This window comes from Odocoileus virginianus, chromosome 10 (assembly GCF_023699985.2).
Source record: "Odocoileus virginianus isolate 20LAN1187 ecotype Illinois chromosome 10, Ovbor_1.2, whole genome shotgun sequence".
NCBI lineage: Eukaryota > Metazoa > Chordata > Mammalia > Artiodactyla > Cervidae > Odocoileus > Odocoileus virginianus.
Window position 1 is genome coordinate 52,247,422 of NC_069683.1, and position 25,180 is coordinate 52,272,601.

The 25,180-nt window shown below is 42.3% G+C and overlaps 1 protein-coding gene and 1 non-coding gene across 20 annotated transcripts in view; both read right to left on the reverse strand.

Moving 5' to 3' along the window:
• NCAM1 (neural cell adhesion molecule 1) overlaps positions 1-25,180 on the reverse strand; it is a 345,495-nt gene that overhangs the window by 211,300 nt on the left and 109,015 nt on the right. The gene's annotated exons all lie outside the window — the stretch shown is intronic.
• TRNAG-CCC (transfer RNA glycine (anticodon CCC)) lies at positions 6,611-6,683 on the reverse strand. Its single transcript has one exon. It is a non-coding gene; the product is annotated as a tRNA-Gly (tRNA).

Below are 25,180 nucleotides of genomic sequence, written 5' to 3' on the forward strand. Positions count from 1 at the left end.
GTGAAAGACTTAACCCAGATTCCCAATTCACCTAGTTAAACACAACGATCATAAGTGCGGAAAGGAAACATGCGGGGAAAAAATCTTAAGAGCAAGTGTGAAGAATAATCACATTGTCCACATCCTGCAGATTCAAGCCCACGGCATCAGGCAACCACAGGGACAGATATGGATGGTAACTGCAGAGCCGGAGGCCAAGTAAAGGCAGGGACCGTGGCCACTGCGTCTCAGCCAATCGAGTCTCATAACAAAGGCAATCTAGTCGGACTCCTAGCGTCATGGGATGAGTCCTAACAGAATAACAGTCTCACCTAACGGGGGATCACAGAAACGTTCCAGATTTCTCCTGGTCCAGCTCTGCTTGCAGACAGGCCAACATCTGCATCAGTCAAGACAAATCTTTGTCAATTCACCCTTTTAATCACCTTTATGGATACAAATTTTATAGTTTCTCCTGGAAGTCAGCCTAAGAATTTAATGATGCTGACACTCTGCCAGGGGGTTAGCAGGCTTCTGAGTACAGTGACATTCAGACAGCATCAGGGTTCAGGATGATTCAGTCAGCCAGACTACCATCACATTTATTATGGGCCTACTGTGTGCCACAACTGTTCCAACCAGCTTGCATGGACTAACTGACTTCACTCTCACAAGAACATTATCAGGCATCAAACACTTTTGTCAGCTTCATGTTACAGGGCGGTAAGTTGCATGGACCAGTAATATATAGCTGGTCCTTGGTAGAGTGGCCTGGCTCCAGGACCAGTGCTCTTACCAATTATGCTAAGCTATCTCTGAGAGCATCAGGATAACCAAGTGGGCATCAGGCTAACCACGTCACAAGGTACACAGCAGAGGAGGCAGAAGACTGCCTCCTACCCCTTCCTCTTACTAAGACTGCCTCTTCCTACTCAGGCAGGAGACCAGTTCTCTACAACCGTATTTTATGGTAATACGGGTGTGCTCTGTCACTTCAGTCATGTCCGACTCTTTGCGACCCCATGGACTGTAGCCCACCAGGCTCTTCTGTCCCTGGGATTCTCCAGGCAAGAACACTGGAGTGGGTTGCCATGCCCTCCTCCTGGGGATCTTCCCAACCCAAGGATCGAAGCAGCGTCTCTTATGTCTCCAGCTTTGGCAGGAGGGTTCTTTACCACTAGCGCCACCTGGGAAGTCCTTATGGTATATAAGTACCCATCAATTGTAAGATGCAGCATTATTAATATTCATACCACTAACAGAGCAACTTCAGTGGCTCAGACAGTTAAAAGTCTGCCTGCAATGTGAGAAACCAGGGTTCGATCCCTGGATTGGGAAGGTCCCCTGGAGAAGAAAAGGCAACTCCAATATTTTTGCCCAGAAAATCCGATGAATGGAGGAGCATGGCAGGCTATAGAGTCCATGGGGTCGCAGAGTTGGACATGACTGAGCAACTAACATTTTCATTTTTCAAGAAAGAAAAAACCTTGTGGATTAAAGTATGACAGAATAGTCAAAAGCCACCAATTATAAGACAATCCTGATTTCAGAGATGTTAAAATGAGGGCAAAAAAGTGCATTTCAGAATTTATGAAATACTGTTAACACTATTAATTTCAATGAGTAAATCATATAACCTGTGGCTCAGTTTCTAAATCTATAAAATGTAGGAGACTGATGATTATTAAGGTCCCTTCCAACCTGACAATTCTAGGTACCACCTACATAAGGAACAGGGCAAGCATTGGGGTGAGAAGGGTGAGGTGTCCAGGGCCCCAAATTTAAGGAGGTACCACCCTCCAGTTGGTGTAAGTCCAGGGTGGGAACTGGAGAGTGAGCGCTCCCTTAAAGCATATATCCTGGCACCTGGCTTCCCTCAACCCAGTGGGGCCCTGATGGAGAAAGTAATGAGGAATTCAGACCGTTTGTCTCCTGTTTTTTTTTTTTTCTTTAATCAAGATCTTTTTTTAGTGACTTGTTTCCACTTAAAAGCAACTTTTTCCAATTACTTTCCTTTTTCCTACAGAGACCTATTTCCTTGGTGTATTTCTTTATATTTATATTCCCTCCCCAGCTTCTCCCATTTCTATTAAAATCCCTGATTCCAAGTTCATTCAGCTAGTTCTTCAAAGTTTTTACTGACGCCAAGGACAGATGTGTGAGCTCCTCCTATAACTTAATTCCCTAAGTTATATAGTGAACTCCATCTCATGGGAAACCCACTCTGATCTGAAGGAATGGATACAGCCAAGGCCCTTGCTACTTAGACCATTAGGACCACATCACCTGGAAGCATCTTAGAAATGCAGAATCTCATCCCTGCTTTTGTACTTGCAGAATCTGCATTTTAACAAGGTCCTAAATATAGCTTGAGAAGCCTGGCAACATTATGCCAATTATGCAAAAAAGCAACTCCAATGGTAACAATTACTCCTTATTAAGCACCTAATATGTGTCAAGTGCTTCCCATACAGCACCATTCCATTCAACAATTCAGGCAAGTAAATGATGATTCATTTAAATTCAGTGACCCAGGTGGAAGTTCTTCTGGAAGTATGGTATACCTATCATCACTTCAGGCCAACGAGGTAAGGTTTTGTAAACTTTTTTCAGCAAATAGCATCATATTCACCTCCCATTCTTTCCCTACACTGGTAATGACTAGAGATCAGGACTTTCAATTTGCCCAGCTTGATATTAACTGTGTGCACCTGAGCAAGTAATTCAACTGTCTGAAATCCAGTTGCTTTATCAATAAAATAGGAAATGATAGAGTGTATTATAAGGATGAAATTAAATAAGGGATATGGAGGGCTCAGCAGTCTATGTGTGTGTGCTCAGTCATGTCCAACTCTTTGGGACCCCATGGGCTGTAGCCCGCCAGGTTCCTCTGTCCATGGGATTTCCCAGGCAAAAATCCTGGAGTACGTTGCCATTTTCTTCTCCAGGGGATCTTCTGGATCCAGGGATCGAACCCATGTCTCTTTTGTCTCTTGACTGAAGGCAGATCCTTTAGTACTAGTGCCACTTGGGAGACAGGCATGCAGGAAAAGCTCAACAAATAAAACATATTACATTGCTTGGCTATTAGCAAAGGCTGGTTAAGCCACGCAAGTACAAATCACTGGCTTAACAATTTTCCCTCTGCTTCTATCTCCTCAAAAAACAAAATAGGCTCACTGTAATTTGGAGATTACCCATCTATATACGAAGCTCTTAAGTGATGACAGTCAAAGATATCATTGTGTCTTTGAAAAACCTCTTCCGAGTAAAGATATCTGATGTAATTTTAATTGTGACTGAAAAATAAAGCAGCAAAAAATAATGCCCTCCTCCCATGTCTATAGATGCGAACAGCCTGATAGAGGCACCTTGCTCATTTATTGAACTCTAGTGAAGTAGGGAGTTGCTTTTGACAGAGCTGTTAAGCAAATAAGGATCCTCCTGGCTGCTGAATAAATTAAGCTATTCTTATTTGACCTTTGCCAAACTAGGTTTGAGTGACCGACAGGATCCAGCATTGTCTCCTGTTCTTCCGTACAATGTGACAAGCATGCTCACCATGTCCAGATCCTTCTTGCTTTTGTTGCTTTTATAAAAGGTTTCATTGAATGGCTTATTAAAACTGCTGTATATAAAACTACGCCTTTGAAAGATTTCTCTGGCTGGACTCCAGCTCAATTAGCAGACTACTTCCAGTTGATGAAAAGTAACAGTCAATATCAGATTAGAGTTAGCAACTATTCACCAGAGTAATCAAATTAGATTTGGGTATCTATGGTGACACAACAAAAATTTCCACTAAGCCTTGTGGTTTTACAATAAGACGACCACAGCTTTATATTAAATTATTGTTCAAAATGTTTTCTCAAAATCTAATCTGCATCTCAGGAGATACACAGTCAAGTCTATGGGCATATCAAAATATGTATAACCAGGACTTTCCCAATTTAAATACTAAGTAGCCTAAAGAGTCTAGCAGAACAATTTGCATGAAGCTTGGTCTTCTTTCTCTTTCAACAACTCCTTCCCAATTATCAATTATGACTGGCCATTGTCAAGCTGATGTGCCAACTGATTTGTCAATAAAATTGATCAAGTCTGCAGCCCAGGACTTGGAGGATAACAGAAAAAAAGACAATCCCAGCTTTTGATATGCTTACAATCTAAACAGGATATTAAACATACAAATTAGAATACAATATTAACACAGCAGATTTCAACTTATATGCATATAGAGTAAAAATGTACACACAGGTAGACACATTATGTGCAAAATGAGTTTAACTGCAAGTAGGCACATTAAATTTAGCCTCTGCTGGAGTCTGTTGTATTTGTTTCTTTTAAAACAACAAAACACCCTTAGATGAGATTTTCTCGTATTAAAATAATATGCCTCTGATGCTCTGTGGGATGGGGTCATCTTTGCAGACCCCTAGCTAAGAGACATCACCCAGGTTCTTAGGAAGTAAGCACCTCCAGTCCACCATGCTGCCGAGGTCCCAGAAAGGCTGGACCTCCCATCACCTTTGGTCCGTGGCCAGCTCTGGCTTTCACAAGCACAGGTGTGATCCATCTCCGCGCTTCCTGGGAATGGAGCCCTGGGTGATGAAAGCTGGGCCATATCTTAGACTCCTTTTCCCCACAGATGCCACACATCTGTCTCTCCACAGACCTGCTTCCCTGCTCTGGCAGCACGGAAAGTCATCCAACTGGGGGACAAAGTGACAGGCTCTCCTCTGACAGGCACCCCCAATCTTTACCAGGGGTATCTTCCACCTTCTGAGTGACTTCCAGAAGAGAAATCACTACCTTTTACTGTCGAGAGAATTAAGTGAAATAGCATCTATGAAAGTAATTTATAAAGTGGAAAGGCTAAATAATGTAGGAAATTATTGCAGACAGTAAATGATTTTAGAGCTTCCCTGGTGGCTCAGATGTTACAGAATCTGCCTGCAAAGAAGGAGACCTGGGTTAGATTCCTGGATCGGGAAGATCCCCTGGAATAGGAAATGGCAACCCACCCCAGTATTCTTGCCTGGAGAATTCCATGGACAGAGCAGCGTGGTGGGTTATAGTCCATGAGATCGCAAAGAGGCGGACATGACTGAACGACTAAATTATTATTAATTATGAAATGATTTTTAAAAAAACTCACAGGTACGGTGCTTATCTTCACTCAAATGCCAATCAGATTGTTCTGGATCCAAGCAGTATGCAAAACTAAGTGAAAAACAACATAGCAGGAGCCTCTCCACTCTGTTCCCTAATAACCTTTTTACCTTGGCAACTATATGCACCATGGCTTGGCAATCTGGGACTCTACAAGCACCAGGAAGACAAAGCCAGCGCTAACTGAGCACCACTCTACTTACGACTCTGACTATACAATCCAATGTTTTGGCAATTGACAGTCACAGTCATGTCTCCTTCCCTCTTGTCACTATAAAAATACTGTTATATGATCTAGAGCTTTAGAAATTATATCAGTTATAGCCTCCATTCAGACAATTAACTTAATAATCCATGATTACCAATTAGATGCTCAATTGGACAGGTGCTTGCTCTTATATACAAAAGCAGTACCGCTTGTGAATACCAGCCGCATCAAACTTGACTGACAGGTCTGTTTTTTTCTAAGTTAAAAAAAAAGAGAAGTCTTTTCAGAGCATTTAATTTTCAGGGTTTTATATATCTGATTTGACAACCTCTATGCGATTTAGATGGAATACTTTGTATTTCTACTTTGCAAAGTGAAATTTTTGTCAGGAAACTGTTTCTTTAAGGACATTTCAGGCTTTGGGGAAACATATATGCTTACCTGGAAGACCTGTTTCAAATTACCAGGTAAAGCATATTTCTGTAGTGGGCCCTTGAAAATCATACTACATATTACTAACTCAATAGGGTGTATCATCTTCTGCCAGCCTCTCTTTTCATTATTACATAAATGGATGGTAGAAACAAAATGATAACTGTAATTCCACATGGCTTGTTCAACCCAAAATCTGTTCTCTTTTCCAGAAACACAATCAGATATCTGAGCCTATTCTCTGTAGAATTTCAGAATCTGAATCCCTGGTATTATTCCTGAAGACTTTGTACGTAAATTATAATATACTGCAAGATTATTAGGGTTTTAAAGTCTTTAAAGATACCTTTGTGCACAAAGTCTTCCAAAGAATGAAGACCATTCCTTTAGAAGAAATACTAAGCTGAAGCAAGAGCTCATTCCTCTGACTCAGCCTTGAAATAGTTTTGTTAAAATACAGTGGCTGTGTCTTGTCAGTAAGGAAAATGGCTGGAGAAATATCAAATTGGTGTTTTTACCCACATGAAATGGACTCGTTTGTTTTGTAATTTGGCTGTGTCGGGCCTTAGTTGCAGCATGCGTGATCTTCACTGAGTCAGTGGGATCTTTAATTGTGTTGCACAGACTTCCCAGTTGTAGCAGGCAGCCTCTAGAGCACAGACTCAGTAGCTGTGGCACTGAGCTGCTCTGAGTCATGTGGGATCTTAATTCTCCAACCAGGGCTCAAACCTGCGTCCCCTGCAACGCAAGGCAGATTCTTAACCACCAGACCACCAGGGAAGTTCCGACAAACTCTTAGTTGCAGAATGAGGGATCCAGTTCCCTGACCAGGGATCGAACCCAGGTCCCCTACATTGGGAGTACAGAGTCTTAGCCACTGGACCACCAGGGAAGTCCCCTGTGAAATAGACTTGATGGACTGGTTATTCAGCTGAAGGTGCTAGAATATCATGGTCGGCCATTCATCAAAGACAAGTTTCTTTAATTTTTAAAAAAATTTTACCCGGTTTTATTTTGAAACGTTTAAACACATTCCAAAAATGTATATCACAATACTACACATGTCCATGGTTTATCCCAGGTATCCTTAATTTTCACATTAATCAGAATAAATCAAAACACTTGGCAAAGTCTTTGGGTGTGTGTGTCAAGTCGCTTCAGTCATGTTTGGCTCTTTGCAACCCTATGGATTATAGCTGCTTTGTCCATGGGATTCTCCAGGCAAAGAATATTGGAGTGGGTTGCCATTTCCTCTGGATCTTCCTGACCCAGGGATCAAACCCACGTCTCTTATGTCTCCTGCATTGGCAGGTGGGTTCTTTACCACTAGCGCCACCTGGGAAGCCTTTACAATACATTATTTATTTGTTTAATTGAGTCAGCAACTGTCTCTGGGACACAAGAAACAAACACGAAATAGACGTATCATTCAGCTCCCTGGGGAAAGAAAAATAGGGGGCTTGTGAAAGACAGGGATGCTAAGTCACTTCAGTCATATCTAACTCTTTGAGACCCTGTGGACTACAGCCCACCAGGCTCCTCTGTCCATGGAACTCTCCAGGCAAGAATACTGGATTGGGTTGCCATACCCTCTTCCAGGAAATCTTCCTGACCTAGGGATTGAACCTGCATCTCCTGCGGCACCTGCATTGCAGGCAGATTCTTTACCATCTGAGCCATCAGCAAAGTCCAAAAGACAGGATAGAAGGTCCCAAAGGAGACAGCGGGGCAGAGGATATCCAGTTTGTCTCTGGATTTGATGCCTAGTTCTACCACCTACCAGCTGACTGAGTCTAAGAAAGTCCCTTAACTTGTGTTGCCACAGTCTCTGCAGCTATTAGATGGAGAACAAATCAGATAACAGATGTAAAATGCTTAACAAAGTATGAGCTTACCATAGAAGCCTCATGCACACTGGAAGGTGGCTGGGATCAGAAGCCGGTCTTCCTCGGGGCTACAGAGTCACCCTCTCTCGTGGTGCCTCCTCTTCTCTTTCCCCTTTTCTGGGTCACCTCTCCCTACCAACGGGCTTCCTCTCTACTCCAGTTGGACCATCACCCAGGGGCCAGAACTATTCAGGACCTTTCAACTGCAGGATGCACTGCCAACTAACTCAGTCTCTTGAGTTTTAACACTCAAGTCACTATGAGAGAAGGACAAGTGAACCACGTCAACTTGCCAATACTGGACCGCTTGAGTTGGCTGTCCTTAGGACAGGTCTCCAACCTACTCAACTCACCTGTAGTCAAGATGTCCTTGGTGGTCCAGAGGTAAAGAATCCACCTTCCAATGCAGGGGATGTAGGTTCGATCCTTGGTTGGGAAACTAAGATCACATAAGGAGGGAAGGAGCTAGGCCCATGCACTTCAGTGATTGAGCCTGCACACCAAAACTGGACAGCCTGTGCCCCGCAACTAAGACCCAAGGCAGCCAGGAACAAACAAACATTATTTGTAAAGGTAGTGGCTTGGCCCATGTAAAAAATACTTGAAAAAACGAGTCAGTTATAGTGGTCTAGAGCATGGTGTTATGGGTCAAATGAGCTGTAGGCCGACCATACTGTGTGGTCTAGATGAAATGCTCTTTCAGAGGACCCTTTCAGAAGACCTGAAATGCTCTTTCAGAAGACCCTTCCTCGGGATGTGGTAGATATGAAAAAATGAAATATAACATCTTTAAAAGCTTCTCTCCCCACAATGTTCCATGACCCTAATGGGGCAATGAAAACAGTTATTTGACCAAAGCTTTGTATAACTTGATACCCTCTTCAGTCTTAGGCCCTGGAAGGAACCCTATAGTAGATGAGACAGTGACTTTCCAAAAGATGTATGCATATTCTAGCTCCCAGAACCTGGGAATAAGACTGTATTTGGGAAAAAGAGTCTTTGCACATTAAATTAAGGATCTCAAGATGAGGTCATCCTGAATTTAGAGTGAACCCTAAATCCAATGACAGTTGCCCTTTAAAGAAAAGTAGAGGGAGGAACGACACCAGCAGACATGAAATTAAAAGACGCTTACTCCTTGGAAGGAAAGTCAGACCAACCTGGACAGCGTATTAAAGAGCAGAGACATTACTCTGCCAACAAAGGTTCGTCTAGTCAAGATTATGGTTTTTCCAGTGGTCATGTATGCATGTGAGAGTTGGACTATAAAGAAAGCTGAGCGCTGAAGAATTGATGCTTTTGAGCTATGGTGTTGGAGAAGACTCTTGAGAGCCCCTTGGACTGCAAGGAGATCCAACCAGTCCATCCTAAAGGAGATCAGTCCTGGGTGTTCACTGGAAGGACTGATGCTGAAGCTGAAACTCCAGTACTTTGGCCACCTGATGCGAAGAGTTGACTCATTGGAAAAGACCCTGATGCTGGGAAAGACTGAAGGCAGGAGAAGGGGACAACAGAGGATGAGGTGGTTGGATGGCATTACCGACTCGATGGACATGGGTTTGGGTGAACTCTGGGAGTTGGTGATGGACAGAGAGGCCTGGTGTGCTGCGGTTCATGGGGTTGCAAAGAGTCGGACACGACTGAGCGACTGAACTGAACTGAGCTGAATGACACTGGCAGAGGCCATGTGAAGACAGAGGCACCTGGAGTTTCACAGCCCCAGGTCAAAGAATGACCAGAGCCATTAGGTGAAGCCGGAAGAGGCAAGGAAGGAGTCTCCCCTGGAGCCTTCAGACGGATCAAAGTCCTGCCCACACCTAGGTTTCAAGACTTCTGGCTTCCAGAACTGGGAGAGAATATATTTTCTGTTATTTTAAGCCACCAAAATTGTGGTCATTTTTATAACGGCCCTAAAAAAGCAATACAGTAAGTCCCCTATATGTGAAGTTGCCAACTTTCAAAGATCCAATTGTGCCCCCGGTTCCAGCAAGGAACCAGATCCTGGGCCACCCACGTCAGCTTGAGTGGGACTGCAGCTCACCCTCCGTCTCCTGTTGCTGATGATCCACCAGCTCCACCATCTCCCACCTCCTCTCCCTCCTCAGTCAGTAACCCCTCCTGCCTGTTCACTCCATGCCAGCCCCTGGATGCCAGCTGTTGGCTGCACTACTGTACTTTTCAAGGTACTGTCCTGTAAGATTTAAAATGCTTTTCTCTATTTTTTACGTTTTTTGTTTACATATTATATGTGTGAAAAGTGTTATAAACCTGTTACAGTACAGTACAATGCAGCCGATTGTGTTAGTTGGGTATCTAGGCTAACTTGGTTGGACTTACAAACACACTCTAGGAATGGAACTTGTTCATATGTAGGGGGCTTACTATACAGATATTAAAATTAGTGTCTGTGTTTATCCATGGAAGAAGTACTTCCCGAACACCTGTACATGCAAGGCCCTAAGCTGGGCAATCTACTATGAACATGCTGGTAAGATAAAATAAAGGGGCATCTATACACACATTTGGCACATGGGCTAGCATGGTGTCCAACTTCAGGACAGTGTATGGTCAGCACACACACACACACACATACATACATACACACAAAACTGGCTCAAGAACAGATGTACATCGTACAGCAGGCTGAGACTGTGGGTGGACCTCCAGGTCAGGTATATCACACTTGGAGAACAAGTGCCTATAGTTAAGTTAAATACTTAACAGTCTGCTAAGAAAAGCAAAGTGCTCATCTAAGACCTATATAGAGAAGAACCTCTTGGATTGTCCTTCCTCCCTTCTTTGCCCAGCAAATGTCTCTACATTAAGATCAAATGCCATCTCTCTGATGAAAACTTTGCTGGATGATTCCCTAGGAAAATGAGCAATTTCTTCCTCTGTATATCACATCAGTCTCTTCATACCATACTGTAATACCAATCATGCTGCTTTTCCATTATTTGCTTACAAGTCTGCCTCCTCCATCTAATTACAGGTTCCTAGAAAGAAGAGACTGTGTCTGATACATCCTGGGGTCCCCAGTATCTGGCATAAGAGATGCTCAATGTATTTCTTGAATGAATGAGTCAGAGTTAATTATTCATGAATCAGGGTCCTGTGTTGAAACATGCATAATAATTAAATGTTAGAACATTTTGAGGTCAGATACTTAAGAGTAGTCATGTTCACAGTCAGAATGAATCATATTTTTGTATCAAAACAGGAATATTTTCATTTTTTTTCTGCCCATAGTAATTCAATGCCAACATTTTGGTATATAGTCAAGAGTACAGACACAAATATATAAAGTAACCTGAACATGATGTGGCAAAAGGCAATAAAATAGTTTATTAATTTCAAATTAGTTGAATAGAATTCCTTGAAATACTAGAAACAAATCTGTTCTTTTTCTGTGGAAGGAAAATGTACATACAAATGTTTCATTTTACTTTGCATTTACATGGAGGGACAGCTGTCTAAGCTGGCTGGTATTAGTAGAAATGGCTTGGGACTGAAGATTCAATGAAAAGAAAAAAAAAAATCACATAGAACATGCCTATGCTCTTAAGGAAAAGGGTGGGAGAACAAACAGGCAAATTTCACAACTTAAAAAACAAAAATGGGAGTCCAGTGGAGGATGGACAAATCTTTTTAGAAGGAGGGCAACTGAACTGGTAACTGTTTACTGAAAATAGGATTTCCCTGGTGGCACAGACAGTAAAAATTCACCTGCAATACAAGAACGTGGGTCCAGTGACTGTTTCGGGAAGATCCCCTGGAGAAGGGAATGACAAACTGCTTCAGTGTTCTTGCCTGGAGAATCCCATGGACAGATGAGCCTGGCGAGTTACATGGCACGGGGTTGCAAAGAGTCGGATACGACTAAGCAACTAACATTTTCACTGCTGAAAACGCCCTTCTCTCTTCCAGACCAAGAGTCCCTCATAAGTGGTTTCTGACCTGGGACACGGAGTTTGGTGATGCTGCCCCAGTGTTCTCCACGCCGGAGGTTAGGCTCAGTAGACATGTAAGTTCAAAAGAGAACTGGGAATGTTTGCCCACTGGACATCAGATCTTTTCCTTTGAGTCAATAGTAAGATTATGATTGCTTCCTTTTTCCTTAATGAAGAGTCAATGTATGCAAGGAAAACAGTTATAAATACAGGCTACCATTCCATAATGAAGATAAGCATTTAAACAGCATTTTGCAGTTCTTATCATTTCAATTTTTATTCCTAACAATCACATAAGCAAGCAGAACAGTTGTTAGTCCTTCCCTTTTATGTGGAAGGAATTAAGTTTCTGAGAGAGTAAACAGTTTAGTGAAGTCCATCTGGCTAGTGCATGTACTTGATGCCAGATAAGTTGTTATTACCAATACCCTAGGACAGGGATCCTCAACCTCTGGGATCTAATGCTTGATGATCTGAGGTGGAGTTGATGTAATAATAACAGAAATAAAATGCACAATAAATGGAATGTACTTGAATCATCCCCAAACCACCCTCCGACCCCCATCTGTGGAAAAATTGTCTTCTATAAAACCTGTCCCTGGTGCTGAAAAGGTTGGGGGTTGCTGCTCTAGACATTTCCATTAACTCGAGTTGGCCTGACAGAGATCCCCTGGGCCCTTACAAGGTTCTCCCCATTTAGGCCTATTCAATCTCTTATTTGTAGAGGTTGCCAAGGAAAGCAGAGAACCTTACTCTATCTCAATTCTGCCTTCTCCCCTTGACCATGGAAATCAACAATTGAGTTTCAAGGATGGTGGATGAATTTGACTGAGAAGGAGGGTGGCCAGTGATTGAGCTGGGTACAGATCCACAAATCCCAATATATAAACAGGCAAGTTTCCACCTGTCCAATGTCATCACCTCTAGAAAAGTGTGAGGGGACACCCTAGACTGGAAGGGTCTACAGTCAGATGAAGCAGGAACCAGAACACACAGGGGGTTAGAAATTCAGGAAGCCACTCTCTCCCTAGACATGTACTATCCAGTAAAGTAACCATTAGACACATGGTCCTCTTTCATTTCAATGTCAATGAATTAAAAATAAAATGATCAGCTCCTCAGCTGCACTACCCATATTTCAAGTTTCCATTAGCCATATGTGACAAGTAGCTCCCGTAGTGGACAGTACAGATAGAGAACATTTCCTCCACTGCAGAAAGTTCCACTAGACAGGGCTGTCCTAGGCTGTTTTCTCCTTTTCACAGAGGGACCCAAGGTTTTTACTTTAGGCATAAGTCGAGAAGAACTCACATTACTCTAGGCACATGCCACTGTGGAGGGCAACCTGAAGAGATGATTGCCTTCTACACCAGACCCAGGGCCCCACGTTATGCAAATTCAGGGTACCATTTCAGCCCAATGTATGTGAGTTACAACTCCTGGCATCCTTCAGCGTTTGTCCTGTATCAAGGCTGCCCATGGTAACCCTGATCATCCCAAATTTATGATTTCTTCTAGTGTTTGATGTCATGCCCTCAGAATTCAGGGCTTCCCTGGTAGCTCAGTTGGTAAAGAATCTGCCTGCAATGCAGGAGACCCAGTTTTCATCCCTGGGTGGGGAAGATCCCCTGGAGAAGGAAATGGCAACCCACTCCAGTATTCTTGCTTGGAAAAATCCCATGAACAGAGGAGCCTGGCAGGCTACAGTCCATGGGGTCGCAAAGTTGGACACGACTTAAGAGGCTAAACCACCTCAGAATTCAGGAAACAAATAAGGATCTTAGCCAGCCAAGCTCAAAAGAAACCTGTAGAAAAGGACACAACATCATCATCCTAAGGAATTTTTATGTTAACTTATTGAGTGAAGGTGCTCTCTTGTAAAATATTCTTCTTACTCTTGCATTGGCATGTTTTCCCTTCCAAATCTCATTACAAATTCTTCTCTAACACCTACTATTTACTCAACAGCAGAAATCAACTCCCACTCAGAAAACAGCTATGCATTGCTACTTAAAGACTCATAAGTATCAGATGTAGGTATTTTATAAAAATTCAAATTACATGTGAGCATTTCAGATTTCCTCCTGTAACTTTCTTTCCACTGGTGTCATAATTGATCAGGAGAAAAAAGAATGACAGTTGTGTTCCTCACCCCTGACACAGACACCCTCCCACCATGACCATCCACCTCAGGTTCTCTGAAATGTGCTAAGTATACTTAAATATTCTGTAATAGGTTCTTTTCTCATTAGCTTCCATTGGAATGAAATGTTTCCATATGGCTCCAGGGCATTAAAAAACTTAGCAAAACTTTTAAAATAACAAAATTAACATAAAATAACCTTATAATTTAAAAATTGAGGAGCACCATCCAATAAAGCCTAATGCCATGCTAAAAATACTCTGAGTGCCAGAAGGTGGGGTGACAGCTAGAGAGGTGCAAAGGAAGATACACCTCGACGGAGGCATTCCTGCGATTTGTGAGAAATGAAAATGGTTTTTAAGCTAAAATTTTCAAGGTAACTTTTCTACACATGGTTCTCTCTTTCTTACCCTCTTTGCTGAATATATCCTTTTGCTTGGACTCAGTATAAGGGGGTTATGTTTTTGGAAAAAAAAAAAATCCTTTTTCTTTCTTTCCATACAGATATATTTACACTTATTTGGAGGAAAAAGAATAACAGTATTAAAACAAGGCAAGAAGCACTGGAAAACACTTAGAAACTATGATTCTTGGTCTAAAACCCATGGAAGAAACCTTCTTTTAGCAGGACAAAAAGAAAGATAATTTCAGAAATGGAGAAACCAGTTTGGGATCTGTCTCAAGTGAAGCATGTGTACTGAGCCAACAAACATGTAAATCAAGACACAAGTTATAAAAGCCATACAATAAATGTGCAGCAAATGAGGGTGGTCCTCACAGGTTATCCCTGTGATTAGATAGCATGTGAGAAATCTACATGAGGACTCAAACATGACAATTTAACAAAACAGGTCCAGACTAAGCTTTTCTGAGCTTCGCTGACCCCAAGTACTACTATAGGCCCTCTATCTTCCTGTCCAGAATGTTGACATTGCATATGACTGGGTCGGTGATGAAAAGTAACATGTTCACTTACCATGTGCTTATCTGAGACTAATATTTCATTAATTTTTAAGTTTAAATATGGAAATGCCCATGGCCTTCCTCAAATTGAATACTCCTAACTCACTCTCAATTTCAGTCCTTAGTAGTAAGTGTAAGTGAAATTCACTGGTCTAAATAAAATTAATGCAACCATTGGTCCAAACAACAAAACTACTAGTGACAACTTCTGAAAAAAGTTATGACTTATCAATGATCAATGGTCATCTTTAATGATAACTATCAATGAAAAATTGTCAAAAAAAAAAAAAAAAAGATGGAAACCTTTAGAAACATTTTTAACTGGGTAAGAGTTAACAAATGAAAACGGAGTCCCAGGACTTCCCTGGTGGTCCTAAGAATCCACCTTGCAACGCAAGTATATAGTATAGTGTATATATATATATACTATATAGAATATAGGGGATGCGGGTTTCGACCCCTGGTCATGGAACCAAGATCCCACCCGCCTCGGGAGCAACAGAGGCCAGCACACCACAACTAGAGAGTCTGTGCCCTGCAACAAGTGATCCCACAAGACACAAGGAAGATACTGCATGCTGCAACTAAGACCCAACTCAGCTTAATAAATAAGTAAATATTTAAAATAAATGAGTAAAACAAAAAATGTTCTACGCTAAAAAAAAAAAAAAGAATATTAACGTTTAAGAAAACAGCAACAACCATAAAACCGAGTCTGCCCACTAGCAAAGTGTTCCATCTAGGCCAGCTGTGAAAAGACCCAGCTCCTCAGTACAATTCTTACCAGCAGTAACAAATCCCAAGGCAATACTTGGAAAAGTTGCTCAAATGAAAAGCCCAAGGGAACAACATGCTCTTCATTCAGCAAACACTTGCAGCATATTTCTATGGCTACATCCTGAGATTTGGTACCCCTGGGAACCATTTCACCTCTGTCTTCCTAAATTGGTCTATTGCAATACCTGACTGTGATCCATTATCATCCCCCTCTTTTCTGTTCAGTTCTAGCTATAGCAACTCCTGCCATCTGCTGGGACAACACCCTCTTCTTGCCCTGTTCTTCCAGTCGACCGGGCTCCTTGACTTCACGATCTCCAAATTAGAGCACAATCACTCTCCGACCCAGTGCCTCATCCCCTCATCCTCGCAGTAGACACACATGCCCAGAAGAGATTCAATCCAGCCGTCCACTGATGCCCCTCTGGCACAGGGCTTGCTGGGTGCTGCAGGAGAAAAACAAAGTATGCTGACTGGACCAATGCAAAATTTGTGGTTTCTGCTTTCAGCACACCCCCCAAAACAATTTTGTGAGGGAGGCATCAAAACAGTTGCTGTTCTCATTTATCCACATTTGCGCCACCTTCTCAAGCACCCAGGTCCTCCCTTTTCCCCCCTCTCCATCCTCAAATGACCTCTTATCTTCCTTGATGGTAAAAACAGAGGCCACTGAAGAAGAGATTTTATCACCTCTCAGGCTCTCTTCCCAACTATCTCCAAACTGATTTGTATTCCTATCACTCTTTCTTACGGTTCCGCCAATTACAAAGAAAAAGCCATACCTTTTATTTGAGACTTCCTTCTCCTGTCTGTACCCTTGATGTCCTTCTGTCTCCCTCTGGGATCCTGCCCATCAATCAGTCTTCTCTCCTCTACCTCTCATCTCTCCCTGCCCAATTCCCTTGGGCTCATTAAAATGTTCACGTCTCCTTTCAGAGAAATAACTGCTTTCCTTCAACCCATGCCCTTCTCCAGCTCCCTGTGCATTCTTTTTTTTCTAGACAAACTTCTTGAAGAAATGATTCATTTACTACCAAATCTAGCTTTTCTCTCCACTATTCCATTTGGTATGACATCACTCTTTCTTCTATTTTCCCTAACCTCTCTGTCTAATTATTCTCAACTTATTCTATTTCCCTTAACCTCTCTGTCTAGTTATCCTCAGCTTTCATTTCACCTGGTAAATAAACACTGATGTTTCAGGTATTCTACATACTATAGTACACCATTTTCCATCTAAACCAGGACACTCTCCAGCATGAAAGGTAGTACACTGGCCCTTTACTCACCGGGCTCTGACCCTCTCCTTGGCACCTATTCAGTCTGAGCCACCTTCCCTTCTCTCAAGACTCCCCTTTCCCCAGGTAGGATGCTGAATCCTGGACCTACATCTCCAAGCCTGAGCCTTTAGGAGAGCTAGAGCCAGAGATGCATTTTTTTACACTGGAAAAAGCCTCCTTCAGATACAACTGATCCCCTTTTCAGAACACGCTGCCCTTCTCTCTGGCCACGGCACACCCTGTCTTGGTCAGTGGCATTACTGCTCTTCCAATCATCATAGCCGGAAGCCTCAGAGTCATCCTCCCACCAGCATAACATCAGCAGCAAACTGTCACCATATTCTGCCAATTTTTTCTCTTAAGAATCTCTTAAGCCTCATCTCTTCATCTCCAAGGCCACTGACTTGTAAGAACCTTTTCATCTATTTGGGACGATGTTCACACATGCCCCTATTTTTTTAAACAGGAATACACCTCATTCCGCACCCAGCCCCGTCTTGAATGGCTCATGTCCTTTAACTGGTCTCTCTGGATCTCCTTTGTTTCCTTCTGGATCCTTCCCCATTCTGCTTTCAGTTATCTGTCTTAGTGCAGAAGGGAATGGCAACCCACTCCAGTATTCTTGTGTGGAGAATCCAATGAACAGAGGAGCCTGGCAGGCTACAGTCCATAGGGTTGCAAAGAGTCAGACACAACTAAGCAACTAACACACACACACATTTGTCTTAAAGGAGATCTAATCATCATGTGGAAACATCATGACATGTGGAAACAGTGTCAGACTTTATCTTTTGGGGCTCCAAAATCACTGCAGATGGTGACTACAGCAATGAAATTAAAAGATGCTTACTCCTTGGAAGGAGTTATGACCAACCTAGATAGCATATTAAAAAGCAGAGAGATTACTTTGCCAACAAAGGTCCATCTGGTCAAGGCTATGGTTTTTCCAGTGGTCATGTATGGATGTGAGAGTTGGACTGTGAAGAAAGCTGAGCACCGAAAGATTGATGCTTTTGAACTGTGGTGTTGGAGAAGACTCTTGAGAGTCCCTTGGACTGCAAGGAGATCCAACCAGTCCATCCTAAAGGAGATCAGTCCTGGGTGTTCATTGGAAGGACTGATGCTGAAGCTGAAACTCCAGTACTTTGGCCACCTCATGCTAAGAGTTGACTTATTGGAAAAGACCCTGATGCTGGGAGGGGTTGTGGGCAGGAGGAGAAGGGGACGACAGAGGATGAGATGGCTGGATGGCATCACTGACTCGATGGGCATGAGTCTGAGTAAACTCCGGGAGTTGGTGATGGACAGGGACGCCTGACACACGACTGAGCGACTGAACTGAACTGAACTGAATCATCATGTCATAAAATCCTAAACTCTTATTAAAGTCCTGCAAAACTCCTTGTCTGGTACAGAGGCTTCGTCATGTTTTTTCTTTTCTTTTTTTAATCATATTTCCATTGTTCTCTGATTATTCACACTTGGGGCTGCCTCCACAAGGGGACCCTATGGCTCCAGGGACAAGGGTCATGTCTCCTTCATCTCTGCCTTCCTCATACCCATAACATAGGAAGCAATTATTAAATACTTGAGAATCAATGAATGAATACAAAGGAAGTACCTCATGCCAGGGCATTTGCTAATATAGTACAAATATTCAGTTCAGTTCAGTTGCTCAGTCGTGTCCGACTCTTTGTGACCCCATGAACCACAACACACCAGGCCTCCCTGTCCATCACCAACTCCCAGAGTCCAACCAAACCCATGTCCTTTGAGTCAGTGATGCCATCCAGCCATCTCATCCTCTGTCGTCCCCTTCTCCTCCTGCCCTCAGTCCTTCCCGGCATCAAGGTCTTTTCCAGTGAGTCAGCTCTTCACATCAGGTGGCCAAAGTACTGGAGTTTCAGCTTCAACTCAGTCCTTCCAATGAACACCCAGGACTGATCTCCTTTAGGATGGACTGGTTGGATCTCGTTGCAGTCCAAGAGAGTCTCAAGAGTCTTCTCCAACATCACAGTTCACAAGCATCAATTCTTCGGTGCTCAGCTTTCTTCACAGTCCAACTCTCATATCCATACATGACCACTGGAGAAACCATAGCCTTGACTAGATGGACCTTTGTTGGCAAAGTAATGTCTCTGCTTTTTAACATGCTGTCTAGGTTGGTCATAACTTTCCTCCCAAGGAGTAAGCATCTTTTAATTTCATTGCTGCAGTTACCATCTGCAGTGATTTTGGAGCCCAGGAAAATAAAGTCAGCCACTGTTTCCACTGTTTCCCCATCTATTTGCCATGAAGTGATGGGACCAGATGTACAAATATTAACCACATATAAATTAAGCACAATCACTAAGTGAAGCTGAAAACCACTTCTCTCCCTACATGAGCCATACATTATGCCTTCTTGACAGAATAAGACTGCACAGGATCATGTGATGTTAAGGAGCCACAGAGATTCAACTGAACAGACCAACTACTACTCCTATGTCCAAATCACCAAAACCCACATCGTCCAGTGGTAAAGTTCCTAAAACAATCAAAAACGCCAGGTATAGAAATGAGACCCTTTAGGCAGAACATCTATAATCACTCACACTATATTCTGTAAGACTGAAGAGCTAAGATGGAAGATTATGTTAGACATATCAGATTACAAAGTAAATCACAGGAATTTATTCTTGTTTTCATCTGTAGAACTGGATGAAATGAATGACCAATATGATCACAGACCAGCATTTCTAAAACTGTCTTGCAGAACTCTAGATTCTCCAAGATATTAATAACATTACCATTAGCAATCATGTATTAAGGACACTTCAAGTGCTAGGCAATGACAAATAGTTTATACACAATCATTCATTTAAATGTCATAATAATCCTAAGGGCATCTATCATCAATACATCTACCTTCAAGATGAGGAAACTAAAGCTTAATTATAGAACTTTCCCAAAATTGCATAATCCAGATGATTATCACCTTGAAGCCAGTGTTGTTAACCACTATAGCTCATGTTCAAACAAGTTTTGGAAACGTGGTATACTCATGACCTCCTTGGAGGCTATAGTTTGCGTTACCATTAAAAGGACTCCCAGAAGTGTCCCAGCAAAGCAAGCCTTTTGATTTTGTTTAACACAGAAATCCTCCAGCTTGTTTGACACCAGGAAGTTTCTTTAATGGAGCCAATCATTTGTAACGTATCAGGGGGCACATGTCTTGCAAGATACAATTTAGCTTTAGATGGTAACCAATGGGATTGTGAACTCACTGAGCCTGGAAAGGAGAAAGGAGCTAATTGCAGCATTTGATGCAGGTGACAGAGCTTAGTGAGGCATCTGTGTCACAATCTCAAATGCCAGATGACATAATGATGGTGACAATATTCATGAGTCGAATGATAAGTACTTTCCATTCATGGAATGAGACACTTTGATTTGATCCATGAATCATAAAGCCAATTCAAGAAGCCGATTTGCTAAAGGGACAGTAGGGGTAAAGGATTCCTGACTAGGGCCATGCCTTTCAAACGGTGAGTCACCCAAGTGCCTGCTTGTGCTATTTTCTAGACCTGCCACACTTCCTCCCTGTCTAGGACACTCATGTCCTTAAAAGAAACCCTGGGCTTCCAATAAAACATAGTCTGGAAGACCTAACGAAGAGAGGACTGAGAACAAGTAGCTTTGTCACAAACAACTCACTTAATTCCACCGGGTTACTCTCTCTTATTTATTCAAATTCTACTTATTGAACATCTACTATGTCTCAAACTCTGTCCTAAGAGGGAGGACAGGCTTCCTCTCAAAAAGCTCACAGCCTCGCTGGGGGAGAGCACAGAGATAAAGCCACAGACTTCACAAAGTGCTGTACAGAAAATGTGCACACCACACTGCAAGTTCTCTTGCAGTCCAACTTTTTCTAGAAGGAAAGACGATCCAAAAAAGCTTCACATTCCTCATCCTAAAACGAGTACATTTATAATAAAACCTGCCCTCCAAAATCCTCAGGGAAAATGGAGGTTGACTCTGTAAGAGAAAACCTGATTAAAGGAGTGTGTAACTTGAAAGCAAGCCAACGTGCTCACGGCGGGCAAAGCACAGGAGGCAAGAGTGAGATGCCTGAGGTCTTGTTTTGATCCTGAGAGGCCTGAGCAGAAGCCCCGGACTTCGCCTCTTTTTCCTCTGTCCTACATGGATGTAGTGGAGATAAATTAACATAATGTGATGGGCAAAGACTTATGTAATTAGAGAAGTAAAATAGAAAAGACAAAAAGCTAATTTAAGATCCATTATAACAACTACTACAGAAAACAAATTTATTTCTGTATATAAATAACCTTAATAACTTTATGTGGACTTTTGAAAGACTAAAATTAAATTACAGAATTACTGCCTGCTTACAGACTTTTTTTTTTCCTCCACTGAACTGTTCATCTTCTAAAGTCAGACGGGTTCAAAAGGATCTTTATATGATTTTGTTTTACCAAAATTACTTATCTAACAATCCTGGTTGAATAAATTCACATCTACTTTCTATACTTACAGGATAAATTAGACAGATGCATTATGAAAATGAGGGACAAGTACCAGCCAAAAGACCTGCTCTCATGAATCACACTAGAATGCTCACATGTTCTTTTTAAAATTATTATTCTTTTTTGTAAATTGAAGCACAGTTGATTTACAATGTTGTGTTAGTTTCTGCTGTATAGCAAAGTGATTCAATTATATATGTATGTATACATTCCTTTTTATATTCTTTTTCATTATGGTTTAATCTCAGGATGGTGAATATAGTTCCCTGAGCTATACTGTATGACTTGGTTGTTTTAAATTATCATTATAGTAAACAATTAAAAAAAAAAACCTGTTTCAGTTTGAGCAAACAGTACAAAATTCCCACATCAACCTTTACAATGTTTCCTTACTATTAATGTCTTATATTACATGGCGAACTTGTCACAATTAATAAACCAATATTAACACATGATCAATAACCCAAGTCCATCATTTACTCATCGTTACTTAGTTTGTCCCTAATGTTCCAGAATCCCATCCATACATTTAGTTGTCAAGTTTCCTTAGGTTTCTCATAGTTGTGACAGTATCTCAGACCCTCCTTGGTTTGGATGATCTTGACAATTGTGAGGAGGACTGGTCAGTATTTTGTAGGATGCCTCCTTTACTGGGATTGGTGTGATACTTGACTCATCACTAGAATGAGGTTATGGGTTTGGGGTGGAAGACCACAGAGGTAAAGTACCATTTTCATCAGTCATTTCAAGGCTACCTCCTACCAGCACGATTTACGACTGTCAACAATGTCCTTGATCCCTTGGCTAAGGTTGTGTTTATCAGGTTCCTCCAAGGTCAAGTTACACTCTTTACTTTCCTCTCCATATTGCAGGAAAGAAGTGAGCATGTGCATCTCATCCTTAAAGAAGGGGAAGGCATGATCTCCATCCTCTAGGGAGAAGTATCTCTAGGATTTACTTGGAATTCTTCTGCATGGGAAATTTGCCTCTTCTTCCTCATATATTATTCAATCATTTACTTGTATTGATATGAACTCAAGGATATTTATGTGCGCTTTGGGTTACAATCCAATACGACTTTGTTAATTTTGTCATTCACACTGATCCAGCTTTGGCCCCTGGAGCTCTTTCAGTTGGCTCCTGTGTTCTCCTAACCCATCCCCATCAATCAATGTGGTTCTTTTCTTGTTTTCTTTCTTTCTGAGCCCTTCCTTACTTTCTGGAGCTACAAGATGCTCCCGGCGCATGCTGTACGTGTCCTGCTCCTGTTCTGGAACCAGCCACTTCTCCAAGGATCTAGGCCCTAAGTGTGCTTGCTGCTACTGAAGCACTGTTTCTTTTAAGCCCTTTCAGATGGCAGAGCAAAGGAATATGGGTGTGTTTCCTAACCCACGTACATATACTTCCCTAAAAATATTTCTATATGCAACTATATTTATATGTATAAAGTAAAATATTATGTACTTTTTAATTTTCCAGACGCTATCAACACTTTTAAGTTTTCTATTCAAAGTGCCTCAGAAGAAAATGATGCTGTTTTACATTTAAAATATCCCATGGGACCCAGCACTGAATGATCCATGAGAGTTTGCTGACCTGAAATACAGAGCCCAAGGGTGGGTTGAGAACGGGTGGACACACGAGGGAAGAGGAGGGTGAGATCAGCGCTGACGGAAACACACTGGCTCATGTAAAACAGACGGTCGGCGGGAAGCTGCCCTATAGCACAAGAGCCCACGTGCGGCGCCCTGTGATGCCTAGAGGGGCGGGATGGGAGGTGCCAAGGGAGGGCACACGTGTATACTTACAGCTGATTCACTCTGCTGAACGGCGGAACCTAACACAAGACTGTGAAGCAATTATACTTCAATTAAAAAATGCATTGAGATATATCTGATAGTCGTGGATAAGCCCCCATCTCCTCACCAGTAAAAGAGGCATAGCAATGACACCAACTGAAAAAGGTTACTGGAAAATTAAACAAAATGATGTACGTAAATATTTAGAAAAAATCTAAGACAGCGTAAGCACTTAAGAAATGATACATCAAATAAAGTTCTAGCTTATGGGAAAATATTTTCAAGAGTCAAACGTATAATGATATAACTTTAAGTTTTGACTTGTTTATGGTTGTCTTATTCGTTTTTACCACCTGACTTAAAAGTAAGCATCAATTTAGATGTATTATTTGACTTCCAAATATACTCCTTGAAAAGAGTAAGCCAGCAATAATCTACTAGTCATGTTATTCCTGCCTGGAGGCACAAAGAAATTGATTCCTTAATGTACACCATCACAACTTGTCTTGAGGAGTGCTAGTGGGTTAAAAGAAGGTGTCACAGAGAGGAAGAGAGAGCAGTGAAACGTAGGATTACAATCTCCACATCCCCCACTCCATCAGAATGTCAATCATTCCACTCTAGACGTGCCATTTAATAGAAGGCAGTCAGGGTTCCCATAGAAAATAATTTCAATTCCTACAGCTGATTATAACTGTCTCAACACTTGGAAGACCTGTCCATATAAATCTGGAACAAGATGATGAGAACATCTTCTATCTTTTATGAGAAGATATATGACTAAATATGGTAAAGAGAGTGTATTATTTCTACATGAAGGACCAAATGAGATACTAGTCACACATGGTATGTGTAAGCAGTATGCTTCTGAGGGCTGATTTTTAAGTAACGCTGATGAGCCCTAAATGAATATTGTGGTGTCCTGAAAGATCACCGAAGTATCCACTTAAACTAAACCTGATATTGTGTTTCTTCTACAAGGCTATTGGACCAACAGAATTGGAAAGGACTCAAGTATCATGCCTGTTGAGCAGATCATATGAGTTTGACATTTTAGCAAAGCTAAGCCTATGGTGGCTGAGATGTGAGCAGCCCCTGAGACTGGGCAGAAGGTGTGAATCTGCTACATCCTGGCAGTCACGAGTGCCCTCTTGGTGCCGACACAGCACCATGTGAACGGGGCACCTTGCAATGAGGCAGTTCTTCTGCAGAGCTCGGCATAACCAATCGAGTGGTCCCCAGAGGAGGCAGAACAAGGCCCAGAGATAACTTTTGCAGCAGGTGTAATTTCAAGTTCAGAACCGACACTGTAGCTGAAGACTCCTGAGCACAAGGCTTGGCCACAACTGCAGGGCCAGCCTGGCCACAGCTGGAGAGCAGAGTCTAAATTTGAGAACCAGGAAAGCCTCTCAAAATTAACAACAGGCAGACACAATCGTGCACTAGGAGATGGCGATGAATCTCTGGCACATCCTCTACAAACCCCCAGAACAGCCTCCGACTGGCCAGTCCGCTGCCCTCCATATAGCACCCAGGAAGTTAGCTCAGGCTCCTCCACTTAGAATGCTCCGCTGGCACCACACTGTCTTCGGAATGACATCGGAGCCTGGCTGCCTCTGCTTCAGCCACATCAGCCTTCTGTGACAGGCTGCAAGACTCTTTCCCACCTCTGGGCCATTGCACACGCTATGAAAGTGAAAGCGTTAGTCACTCAGTTGTGTCTGACTCATTGTGACCCCATGGACTGTAGCCCACCAGGCTCCTCTGTCCATGGGATTCTCCAGGCAAGAATACTGGAGTGGGTTGCCACTTCCTCCTCCAGAGGATCTTCCCAACCCAGGGAATGAACCCAGGTCTCGCCCACTGCAGGCAGATTCTTTACCATGGAGCCACCAGGGAAGCCCCTATACATGCTATTCCTTCTGTCAAAGCTATGGTTTTCCCAGTAGTCATGTATGGATGTGAGAGCTGGACCATAAAGAAGGTGGACTGGTGAAGAATTGATGTTTTCAAATTGTGGTGCTGGAGAAAACTCTTGAGAGTTCCCTTGGACAGCAAGGAA